The sequence below is a fragment of the Pinus tabuliformis genome, chromosome 9 (genome assembly GCF_031772625.1).
Source record: "Pinus tabuliformis cultivar Carrire ecotype Pingquan chromosome 9, CPIR1, whole genome shotgun sequence".
NCBI classification, from domain to species: Eukaryota; Viridiplantae; Streptophyta; class Pinopsida; order Pinales; family Pinaceae; genus Pinus; species Pinus tabuliformis.
The window spans coordinates 1667608659-1667622617 of record NC_142307.1 but is presented as its reverse complement, the minus strand read 5'-3'; the positions used below and the strand labels follow the sequence as shown (position 1 = coordinate 1667622617).

The 13959-nt window shown below is 30.6% G+C and overlaps 1 pseudogene; it reads left to right on the top strand.

Moving 5' to 3' along the window:
- The first annotated feature begins 369 nt into the window (after positions 1-369).
- On the top strand, positions 370-1623 carry LOC149155268 (E3 ubiquitin-protein ligase PUB22 pseudogene; annotated as a pseudogene).
- The last annotated feature ends 12336 nt before the right edge of the window (positions 1624-13959 follow it).

Sequence of the window (13959 nt, the reverse complement as noted above, 5' to 3'; positions counted from 1 at the left end):
AAAAGTCAATAGTCTCATATGTGTGGTACAGTGGCTTACGGACTGGATCAAAATATTACCGCCATTAGTGTTTGCGTTGAAAGCTGAAACAATCTGCTAATTGGAACGTTCGTACAGTGGAATTGCTGACTACAGCAATTGACCGCCTGACAGTTGACTGTAAAAGCTAACCTTGAGAGAGCGAGTCCGTTGACATTAATAATTGTGCAGCAAGAGAGACTACATATTCATATACGGTAAGCTTCAATTATGTGAGTTCGAGAATAGCTCAGGTCGGCATTCAAGCCTTACAGCGTCTCCTTATTTAATAACTGAAATCTCGTCGATCTGATTAACTGGTTATCTCGCTGTATTGATACCAACGTTACTATGTTAAGCTTCAATAACTCACCACATGATTGTTCGGAGGTGGAGGTGCCTTCATACTTCAGGTGCCCCATATCGATGGAGCTTATGAGAGACCCCGTAACTGTTTGCACCGGGATGACATAGGATCGAGAAAGCATAGAGCACTGGATTTTTTCGTGCAACAAGAAAACATGTCCTGCGACCATGCAGCCGCTAGAGAATTTCGATTTAACTCCCAACCACATGCTGCGTCGCCTCATTAAAGGATGGTGCGTTGCAAACAGCTCCAAGGGCGTAGAACAAATCCCCACTCCCAGGCCGCCCGTCGACTCTCATCAAATCTCCATGTTACTTCAAGCTGCACTCAGATCTCCAGCAGTCGAAGGCATCAGTGCATTGAAAAAATTGCGGTCCATTGCGCGGGAGAGCGAGGGAAACAGACGGTGCATGGCGGCGGCCGGTTCGAGTATTGTTCTTGCATCTCTGATCAATTCGTCTTGCTGTGTGGAGAATGAGAATGAAAAGTTCAGGGCCTGTGAAGAAACTTTGGGTATATTGTATCTGCTTCCTATGACCCAGGAAACTGCGAGATCTTTGTCAGATGCAGCGTGCATTAGGTGCATGGCCTTGGTCTTGCGTAAGGGAAACACTGAAGCTAGACTTCACGCGGTCGTTTTATTGCAGAAGGCTTCCACTTGGATATCTGATTGGGAATTTATCGGCAGGCAAGAGATTAATATTTTCCAAGGTCTCCTACAGATCATAAAGGGTGAATCCTGCCACCAGGCGATCATGTCTGCCTTGGTTGTCCTCATAGCAATATGTAAAAGGTCCAGAAATAACAGACTAATGGCTGTAGAGGCAGGCACAGTATTTTGTCTGATTGAATTACTTCCAGAGGCCGAGAAGCCAAGGTGTGAAAATATATTAGATCTGCTCGACATGCTAGTGGATTATGCAGAAGGAAGGGCTGCCATGGCTGATCACGCGATGGGCATTGCTGTCGTCTCCAACAAGATTATTAGGGTTTCAGAAATTGCCACTCAGAAAGCAGTTCGAATTCTTTGGTCGCTTTGCATATATACTTCAACCGCGTCGATACTTCGGGAGATGCTTCAGTGTGGAGGTGTGTCTAAACTTTGCATGCTTCAACAACTCAGTTGCGCAGAGAAAACGAAGCAGAAGGCGAAGGAGGTATTGAAATTGCATGCAAATACTTTTAGAGTCTCTCCTTGTCTTCCGTACCTGATCAGAACTTATCATGCACAGTTTTGAAATTTGATGTAATAAGGCGACGCGGTGAAACAAAAGGATGACTCCTTATGTAATTTATATGAAGTTCGTCGGATTTAATAGTGTTACTTTAAAAAAATTGAAAAACTTAGCCGGCCCATACAGATCCGATATAACATAGCCGGCTCATAATGATTCGATATGTATGAGCATTGTAAATATTAAAATTAAATATTATGAGCGTGCAAGTTTGCACATTGGTTTTTCCCTCATTACAAATTCATAGAAGATGCTGGTATATTTTATCTGGTGGACTCTTTCGTGGACTGCTGGTATATTTTATCTGGTGGACTCTCTCGTGGACAATTCGTTATTTGTACATTTGCTAAGGCAGTTGCTAATGATTACTTAGGATGATAAATCATAAATCTCTTCCTAACTCAATTCAAAACCAACCTTATCAAACGTTCATTGAAATTATAAAACGTGTGCCAGTTAACGTTCTCAGCGTGTGCCAGTTAGCTCCCCATGTGTGTTTGCTGCGGTGGAGAATCAATGGTAGGGTTTTTCCGCTCAGTCATTTATGTGACGTTGCTTATGGTAATTGATATATGCATTGAAAATTATCATTGGTATATTATTTGAAGTTTTTTATATATTAATATAATTTGATGTTTATTATAATTATTAGTAAATTAAATGACTTAAATGTATATAAGAATTTGAAATAAACATATAAATTATAGTTTTATTATTAAAATAATTAATGTAAGTTAAATATACATAGTTTATCTAATTAGTTGAATTGGTAGAGTCTTTCTTAAAACATTTTTTTATTGAAATATCATGGGTTTATCTTTTTGTGATTAAGCTTATAGGAAGTCATCTCTTCAAGTGTCATTTGAATTGGTCCAATCTCTGTTAAAACACTTTTGCTCTGGAAATGTTAAGGGTTAATCTCTCCCAGGGGTCGGTTCAGCTAAGATGAAGATATCTCTTCGAGTGGATCTTCTGGGAGATCCACTATTGAGATGTAACAGTCATGGATTCAATTCTTGCTAGTGTTCAAGCTCTGTGGTTGAGCTCATAGGAAGTGATCCGTTCTACTCGATCTTTTTGGTAAAACTATTTCATGGTTGGAAGTGATCTCTTCGGATGAATCTTCCTAGTAATAATATTCAACCACATAGAAAAGTATGTTCAACATATATATATATATTTAAAAAACATTGTTATTCTATAAATAGGCTTTCTTATAGAACTATGGGAAAATACCATGGCTTATTAATTTCACATGCCCAAAAAAACCATAATTCACTTTACTTCATATAAAAGCTTGTTTATATGACTTTAAGGAAGAAAGTGGTAAAACTATTGAACATTTCATTTTTGTATATACTATGTATATTATAGAATATTTTATGGAGGTTGAATCCCTATCATAAATAAATTAAAATAAACATTTTTATAAACTTGAATATTAACATTTCTATATTATAATATTGTTGTTATATATTATATTATTATTAATATCTTCTTCTTCATCATCATCATCATTATTATTATTAAAATCATAATTTTAAGATTAATATTAATATTAATAATAAATCATTAATAATAACATAAATATATTATTAATATCACTACGTAATAATTTATTATAGATAAGCATTCATTTTATAATAATATTATAATTGATATTAATTATTTGATATTAATAGTAAATCATTAATAACATTAACAATAACATAAATATATTAACAATAACATAAATATACTATTAATATCAATGTAATAATTTATTATATGTAACATAATATTATAATTGATATTAATACAATAACATTAATCTTAACAACTATAGAATTTTTATAATCATTAACCTTAAGTACTTTTATAATTACTAACTTTAATATAATTAGTAATAAAATTAATAAAAATAATATTCAAAGCATAATATTAAAATTAATTCTAATATCACTACTATTATTAATATTCTTATTAATATCATTAATAATATTAACAATATTACTCCCTAATGAGGGTCCCTAGGAGTGGGAATTTCCTCTCTCCAGATCACACGAAAGGGGGTTGTCACTCCCAATATACTTACACATTTCTTATGTTCCAATCACTTCATTATTCATCACAAGGTTAAAAGTAATTTGAATATTTAAGGTTTCTTAGAGAGGTATAAGAGGACTCAATAAGAGAATTTTATTAGATGGACAAAGCAAAGGAAAACATTGATAGTATAGAAAAAAAGCTTACCATTCTGGAAAAAGGACTAGTCGCGACAATGCTTAAACATTTTTCTCAATAGTTGCATTTTCCCCAATAGTTGTTAGGATATGTTTTTTTTGTTTTCAGCACTAGTAGTCTTTTTTGTCTTCTTAGGTTGATATATGTCAAAGTCTAACACCACCAACAAAATTTTATAAGTTTCTATTTGCATGATGCTCTAGTTAGATGATGGCGTAACACTCTCGAGACTTAGAATTGCTCTAGTTAGATAATGATTTAACACTCTCAAGACTCAAAATTTATATTACTGGTCTGGTTTCCCTTTGCGTGGACCAGTAGTAGAAATTTTTTGGTCTATGTAATCCTCATTTAATGTAATGCCAAGTGACTAGGTAAAAAAATTAACAATATTCATTATTAAATGTAATAAATTAACTATAATACACAAGCACTATTAATATCATTAAAATAATAATATTACCACATGTAACAACAACTAAAAAAATCATGTGAAAAATATTAAAAAACATAATATTAACATTAATATTAGTAACACTATTAACATTATTAGTCACATTAACAATGTTAAATTTACAATAATACATTAATTATAACATAAATAGACAAATAATATTATTATATTCAACAATTTATCATAAAAGAATATTACAATATTTTTATTTAATGTTATTATTAATCTTAATAAGATTTAACGAACGGTAGAGAGATCAAATCTCTCCAAAATGAAGATCTCTTTTTCGAGTGAAAAACTTGAGGAAGTGTTTGCACCTCTAGAGATTTGATCCCTCTTAGAGCTTGATAGATTCAGAGGTACATATAGACTGGTTATTAATTAATAATTATAATTATTAATTTTATTTTTTTAATCTTATTTATATTTTTATTTAATTTCATTGAGTCAAAATGTTTAGATAACATAAAATAATAATACATTACAACATTTCCTCCATAGAGAGTGTTTATCCATGCAAAAATGTAATGAAATTAAATTAAAATATATATATATATATATATATAATATTTTGATTGTGAAATGAGATATGGTTTTTGGGCATGTGGTATTGATAAGCCATGGTATTTTCCCATGATATTCAATGAAAACATATTTACAATTTAATGATATCCATCCTCTAGAGGTTTGATCCGTATAGATTCAAAGTTAAGATGGATCTAGATTGGTTTAATAATTAATAATTATAACTATTAATTTTATTTTTATTTTTAATTTTAATTTTATGTAATTTGACAGAGTCAAAATGTTTAGATAACACAATATAATAGGGCATTACAAATTCTCTTCCATAGAGTGTGTCTCTCTCTGCAAAAATTTAATGAAATTAAAATCAAAAGAAAATTATCAAAATATTTTTATTGTGAAATGAAAGATGGTTTTTGGGCATGTGGTATTGATAAGTCATGGTATTGGCCCATGTTATTGTAAAAAAGATTATTTACAAGTAAATAATTAATAATAATATTGGCACAATGATTAATAATATTAATTTTCACATTATAATAATATTATTAGTAGTAATCATAATATAATGAATATTAATAACAATGTTATTAGTAACATCCAATAATAACATCAACAATGTTACATTATTAAATGTAATACATTAATTATAACATAGATACACTATCAATATCATTAATTTAGTAATATTACTATATGTAACTAGTCATCTTATTATAATATAATAATTTTATTATTAACATCAATGTTATTATCAATATTAATGTTATTAATAAACAATGTTATGTACATAGAGTAATTTTCATGCACAATTAACTTCAGACAACATAGTCAACCATGGATAATTCATTAACCATGGTTAATTGTTGTCAAAAGTTTACATACCTAATTGTGATGGTCAACGTGTTCAAGGTTGAAAATTTTGACTAAAGCTAACAATGTTGGACATTGATTGTTCATACATAGTCATGCTTTCTTATAATTGGTTATGATGTTCCCTTGTTGAACATGGTTGATGTCACATTGATGCCATTTGTTTTCCATCAGAAATGGAATCACAATATGTTCAATAAACAATGTTGTTACAATATGTTGAATAAACAATGATGACACAATATTACGAGCAAAAAATGTCATTGATGTGATGAAAAATAAATGTCATTGCAATGTGAAAAACAACAAATTCCATTGCACTGTGAAGAATAATATTTGTCATTGCAATGAGATGAATGATATATTCCATTGTAATGTGACGAACTATGAACATTGTCACAATGTGATAAACATTATCTCAATTCGATGAATAATAAACATCATCGCAACATGTGGAATAAAAAATAGCATCACAATGTGATCAACAATAAATTTCTTCATTGCAATTTGACTAACAATAAACATCATTTTAATATCTCCAGCCACATATTCCATATGCATCGTAGTATGGGTTGACCATGGTTCATATACATTAACAAAGTGTTAATTTTCAAACATGTTCAAACATTGTCAACTATTATCACCATGGTCAAGGATGGTTACAGAATCTCAATGTTAAAATAGTCAATCATGGTCACATTGGTCAACCATTGCAACATGGTTGATAATCTTCAGGATCATCACATACTCCATGTAGAGAATCATAGTCATCACATTCAACACAATAAACCATAGTCAAGATGTATATCATAGAAAACATTAAAAAAAGTAATCAACCCTAACAAATTTTGTCAGACCTAATCAACCATATTCAGTTGTGCTTGAAACAACTTAACAATGGTTAACAAGGGTCACCATAGTCAACCATGGCCACCATTATCACCCATATTCATTTGTGTTTAACCACATTGTCTGGCATACTCAATACACTCAACCATATTCATATATTGCCAAACATTGCCAACCATGGTAAACCACGTTCAACCATAGTCAACCATACTTGACCATAGTTAACCATGTTCACCCTTCGTCAACCATACTTAACCATAGTAAACCATGCTCCTATAATTGCATCAATGGTCGAACAAGCTCACCATGATCGAATAGACAATAATTTAACCATATTCAACCAAGGTCAAACTAGTTAAACAATGGCCAAACATGGTTAACATGGTCATTAATGATCAACTATACTCAACTACAATCGATCATCGTTATTCCTTATCCCAAAAATCCTACCATGATCACCTACAACAGATCCTTATTAAACCTTGGGAAACCATGGTAAATCCTCTTCAGCCTTCTTAACCATTGTTAACCATCATCAACCATTTCCAACCATGGTTTACCTATTAAGCCATCATCAACCATGGTCAACCATTATCAATAATGGTAAGCCTGAATCAACTATATTCTAACTATACTTAGCCTTATTTAACCATAGTAAACCACAGTCAACCATACATTGAGCATAGTCAACCACATTCATCCATAGTTAGAAATAATCGACCATGATACACCATAGACAACTCGGCAAACCATGACAAACTATGGTCAAAGAATTTCAAATTAGTCTTTGTGGTCGGTAATGATCAAATTTGAAGGGATGGTATTAATTTTAATTAGAATGACATATATTCATGCAAACCTTCCATAATGAAAACCTTTAAAAAAATACATTTCAATTGTCAAAAATATATTATCTATACCTTTCATTTTCAATCAAATTTATTTCTATTAAATAAATTAAATTCCTAAAATTAAATGGTAGGTAAAAAATATCATATTATGACAATATCAAATAAATAATATTGTTAAATATTAGAATTCATATTCACATAATAATGAAATTATAAATTTTATTAATTATTTTCAAAATGAAATAATACATTTTGTCCCCAAAAGAAAGGTGTACTTCAGTGTTTTTCCCCATGATTTTCCATGTATCTCAACTATTGTCTTTAAATCCTCTATCCTAAATCTATATTATGTAATCATTGGAGTTGCAAGTTGCAACTGTAACCACAAATTCATATGTTTCTCACAAGAGTTCTATATGTGGTAGTGGGTATGAGACGTATTCAATATTTTCGTTGAGGAATTTCATATTGAGAGTATACGCAAGTAAGGAATTAAATTAGGTCTTGGGATATGGGCAAAGACTATGTGTGGAGGTTTGGTCCCCACAAGTCTTGTGGTCCAATCCTACGTAGGCCTATGTAGGCTTGAGAGTTGCTCTAAGCACAATTCCTTTAATTGAAAAAAAATGTAAGGAATTAAATTTAATAACTCTAATTAATAAACCTTAGTAACTCCTTATATTGCTAAGTTATAAGTACATAATTCCTAGGTCGATTTCGGGAAGAGAAGTGTCTACCTAGAATCAGAGTGATAAAGAAGTAGGGGTTTTTGTAATTATAAATATAAATGTGTACTAATATTATTACGGTTTCAGAAATTGCCACTCAGAAAGCAGTTCGAATTCTTTGGTCGCTTTGCATATATTCTTCAACTGCGTCGATTCTTCGGGAGATGCTTCAGTGTGGAGGTGTGTCTAAACTTTGCATGCTTCAACAACTCAGTTGCGCAGAGAAAACGAAGCGGAAGGCGAAGGAGGTATTGAAATTGCATGCAAATACTTTTAGAGTCTCCCCTTGTCTTCCGTACCTAATCAGAACTTATCATGCACAGTTTTGAAATTTGATGTAATAAGGCGACGCGGTGAAACAAAAGGATGACTCCTTATGTAATTTTTATGAAGTTCGTCGGATTTAATAAAAAAATTGAAAAACTTAGCCGGCCCATACAGATCCGATATAACATAGCCGGCTCATAATGATTCGATATGTATGAGCATTGTAAATTCTAAAATTAAATATTATGAGCGTGCAAGTTTGCACATTGGTTTTTCCCTCATTACAAATTCATAGAAGATGCTGGTATATTTTATCTGGTGGACTCTCTCGTGCACTGGTCAGATAATTTATTCGTTATTTGTACATTTGCTAAGGCAGTTGCTAATGATTACTTAGGATGATAAATCATAAATCTCTTCCTAACTCAATTCAAAACCAAACTTATCAAACGTTCATTGAAATTATAAAACGTGTGCCGGTTAACGTTCTCAACGTGTGCCAGTTAGCTCCCCATGTGTGTTTGCTGCGGTGGAGAATCAATGGTAGGGTTTTGCCGCTCAGTCATTTATGTGACGTTGCTTATGGTAATTGATATATGTTTGAAGTTTTTTATATATTAATATAATTTGATGTTTATTATAATTATTAGTAAATTAAATGACTTAAATGTATATAGGAATTTGAAATAAACATATAAATTATAGTTTTATTATTAAAATAATTAATGTAAGTTAAATATACATAGTTTATCTAATTAGTTGAATTGGTAGAGTCTTTCTTAAAACATTTTTTTTTAATTGAAATATCATGGTTCATCTCTTTGTGATTAAGCTTACATGAAGTAATCTCTTCAAGTGTCATTTGAATTGGTCCAGTCTCTCTTAAAACACTTTTGCTCTTTAAATGTCAAGGGTTCATTTCTCTAAGGCGTTGGTTGAGCTTACACAAAGATATCTCTTTGAGTGGATCTTCTCAGAGATCCATTATTGAGAGGTACCTGTCATGGATTCAATTCTTGCTAATGTTCAAGCTCTGTGGTTGAGCTCACAGGAAGTGATTCATTCTACTAGATCTTCTTGGTAAAACTATTCCATGGCTGTAAGTGATCTCTTTAGATGAATCTTCCTAGTAATAATATTCAACCATATAAAAAAGTATGTTCAACATATATGTATATATTTAAAAAACATTGTTATTCTCTAAATAGGCTTTCTTATAAAACTATGGGAAAATACCATGGCTTATTAATTTCACATGCCAAAAAAACCATAATTCACTTTACTTCATATAAAAGCTTGTTTATATGACTTTAAGGGAAAAAGTGGTAAAACTATTGAACATTTCATTTTTGTATATACTATGTATATTATAGAATATTTTATGGAGGTTGAATCCCTATCATAATTAAATTAAAATAAACATTTTTATAAACTTGAATATTAACATTTCTATATTATAATATTGTTGTTATATATTATATTATTATTAATATCTTTGTTGTTGTTGTTGTTATTATTAAAACCATAATTTTAATATTAATATTAATATTAATAATAAATCATTAACAATAACATAAATATATTATTAATATCACTACCTAATAACTTATTATAGGCAACCATTCATTTTATAATAATATTATAATTGATATTAGTTATTTTATATTAATAGTAAATCATTAATAACATTAACAATAACATAAATATACTATTAATATCAATATGTAATAATTTATTATATGTAACATAATATTATAACTGATGTTAATAAAATAACATTAATATTAACAACTATAGCATTTTTATAATTATTAACTTAAGTACTTTTATAATTATTAACTTTAATATAATTAAAATAAAAATAATATTCAAAACATAATATTAAAATTAATTCTAATATCATTACTATTATTAATATTCTTATTAATATCATTAATAATATTAACACTATTACTCCCTAATGAGGGTCCCTAGGAGTGGGGATTTCCTCTCTCCAGATCACACGAAAGGGGGTTGTCGCTCCCAATATACTTACACATTTCTTATGTTCCAATCACTTCATTATTCATCACAAGGTTAAAAGTAATTTGAATATTTAAGGCTTCTTAGAGAGGTACAAGAGGACTCAATAAGAGAATTTTATTAGATGGACAAAGCAAAGGAAAACATTGATAGTATAGAAAAAAAGCTAACCATTCTGGAAAAAGGACTAGTCATGACATTGCTTAAACATTTTTCTCAATAGTTGCATTTTCCCCAATAGTTGTTATGATATGTTTTTTTGTTTTCAGCACTAGTAGTCTTCTTTGTCTTCTTAGGTTGATATATGTCAAAGTCTAACACCACCAACCAAATTTTATAAGTTTCTATTTGCATGATGCTCTAGTTAGATGATGGAGTAACACTCTCGAGACTTAGACTTGCTCTAGTTAGATAATGATTTAAGACTCTCAAGACTCAAAATTTATTTTACTAGCGTGGACCAGTAGTAGAAATTTTTTGGTCTATGTAACCTCATTTAATGTAATGCCATTTGACTAGGTAAAAAAATTAACAATATTCATTATTAAATGTAATAAATTAACTATAATACAAAGGCACTATTAATATCATTAAAATAATAATATTGCCACATGTAACAACAACTAAAAAAAATCTTGTGAAAAATATTAAAAAACATAATATTAACATTAATATTAATAACATTATTAACATTATTAGTAACATTAACGATGTTAAATTTACAATAATACATTAATTATAACATAAATAGAAAAATAATATTATTATATTCAACAATTTATTATATAAGAATATTAAAATGTTTTTATTTAATGTTATTATTAGTCTTAATAAGATTTAACGGACGCTAGATAGATCAAATCTCTCTAAATGAAGATCTCTTTTTTAAGTGAAAAGCTTGAGGAAAGGTTTGCACCTCTAGAGATTTGATCCCTCTTTGAACTTGATAGATTCGGAGGTACATATAGACTGGTTTAATAATTAATAATTTTATTTTTTAATCTTATTTATATTTTTATTTAATTTCATTGAGTCAAAATGTTTAGATAAAATAAAATAATAATAAATTACAACATTTCCTCCAGAGAGAGTGTTTCTCCCTGCAAAAATGTAATGAAATTAAATTATATATATATATATATATATATATATATATATATATATATATATCTATATCTATATCTATATCTATCTATATCTATATCTATATCTATATCTATATCTATATCTATATCTATATCTATATATATATATCTATATCTATATCTATATATATATAATATTTTGATTGTGAAATGAGATATGGTTTTTAGGCATATTTTGATTGTGAAATGAGATATGGTTTTTAGGCATATTTTGATTGTGAAATGAGATATGGTTTTTAGGCATGTGGTATTGATAAGCCATGGTATTTTCCCATAATATTCAATGAAAACATATTTACAATTTAATGATATCCATCCTCTAGAGGTTTGATCCCTATAGATTCAGAGTTAAGATGGATCTAGATTGGTTTAATAATTAATAATTATAACTATTAATTTTATTTTTTATTTTTTATTTTGATTTTATGTAATTTGATAGAGTCAAAATGTTTAGATAACACAATATATTAGGGCACTACAAATTCTCTTCCATAGAGTGTGTCTCTCTTTGCAAAAATTTAATGAAATTAAATTTAAGAAAAAATTACAAAATATTTTGATTGTGAAATGAAAGATGGTTTTTGGGCATGTGGTATTGATAAGTCATGGTATTGGCCCATGTTATTGTAAAAAATATTATTTACAAGTTAATAATTAATAATAATATTGGCACAATGATTAATAATATTAATTTCACATCATTATAATATTATTAATGTTAATATAATGAATATTAATAACAATGTTATTAGTGAAGAGTCGTGAGGGTAGTTGAACTGTCACAAAGGGGAATGCCAAGGGTCATCCCTACCTTTGCTATAAATAGTCCCTCATAACTCATTGTATAGGCTTTTGGTTAGCCAAGCTTCTACTAGGACTATCTTGAAGAAGGCTTGGAGAGTATTGTAATGCGCCTTGGCTTCTCTACTGCACGGAGCTAGTACATCTCTTTGGAGGAGTAGGCGGATGTGGCTGTAACATTCCACTGATGGGTCTAGCAGGTTTACATGGTGTATTGTATGATGGTGAATTACACTTCTTTAATAATAAGATCCAACACATTTTCATGCATATGTTGTTATTGTAGTTGGACCATTCTAGTTGCCTTAATGATAGATGTTGTTTAACTTACGTACTTGTGTATGAACTGATTTGTATGAAATTATATGAATATTGTTGTTAATGTGTTGCATATTTTATTAATGTTCTTGTTGGTGTCCAGGTATGAACAATTTGTCAACCCTTTTCCTACATTAATTCATCAAACCGGGTGTGCACTCTTTTCAAGGTAACGTGCAAGGTATATGTAGGAGCAAGGTTACACTCTACATCAACCAAGGGTTTGTGATTAAGAAATCAAAGCATCATTGTAACAGTAATGGAAATGAACTGTAGAACTTAAAAAGGCATTCACAACAATCTATGTAATCTACAACAGCAATAAGGAAATAGATACAGCAAGTAAAAAAACACAAAAAGGAAACACACAACACCTGATCAGAAGAGCGGGCCCAGCTCTCTGATCAGGGCTGCATTTACTCACAATCGAAGATAGAACAGAAAAGCATTTATATTTTATTAATCTGAAGAAAAATTGTTACAATACATATCGTGGTGCAGCTAACCCTTTGCATAGGAATGATCCATCTTTTATACAATATAGGGGGTGATAACATCTTCCCCAAAACCTGGCAACTACATGCCCGAAAATATACATCAGCTCAAAACAACACTAGTGCCAAGAGAGCAAGAATAGAAATGATCCAAAACGGATTGGGAACAACTGCAAGTTGGTTATGTTGTTTTAGAATTTCTAAACGGCTACTGTGAATCACGAAACTACTGCTATATGCCGGGAGATTAACACCTATTCTCCAGAAATGTGCGGACATAACAATTTTTAGTGGCTCGTGTAGGTAAAATCCCTGTGAATTTACTTCATTAATTAAAAATTCCAAGAGACAAAGAAAGGAGGGTTACCTCATAGGTTTAGCATAATAGATACACGTTAATGAGAGAAAAAATGATGAAAATATGAGTGGAAATGTACGGAAAAGGTAAGCAGATTTGGTGCCCAACATCTCCCCTCAACTATCCTTTTGCATGCCCTCATGTAGCTCGCCGCCTTCGCAGGTCTGGATTGGATAGACTATGGGCCTCGTGAAGCCGAGCGAGATCATATTCCTCTACCATGTCTGTTCCTAGAACCTTATACCCTTCTGAAAGAAGAACTTCCTTCCACCAATCCTTTGGTACATTATATGCTCGGGTATAATGCTCTACTAGCAACCAAATGATAGGGAAGTGGAACCCGATTCCCATCCGTTGGACCCCACATGTTTGGATGCATGCTACGTACCTTGGCACCCTGCTCAGTGCCCGTGCAAAATTTGGTGCTCCAA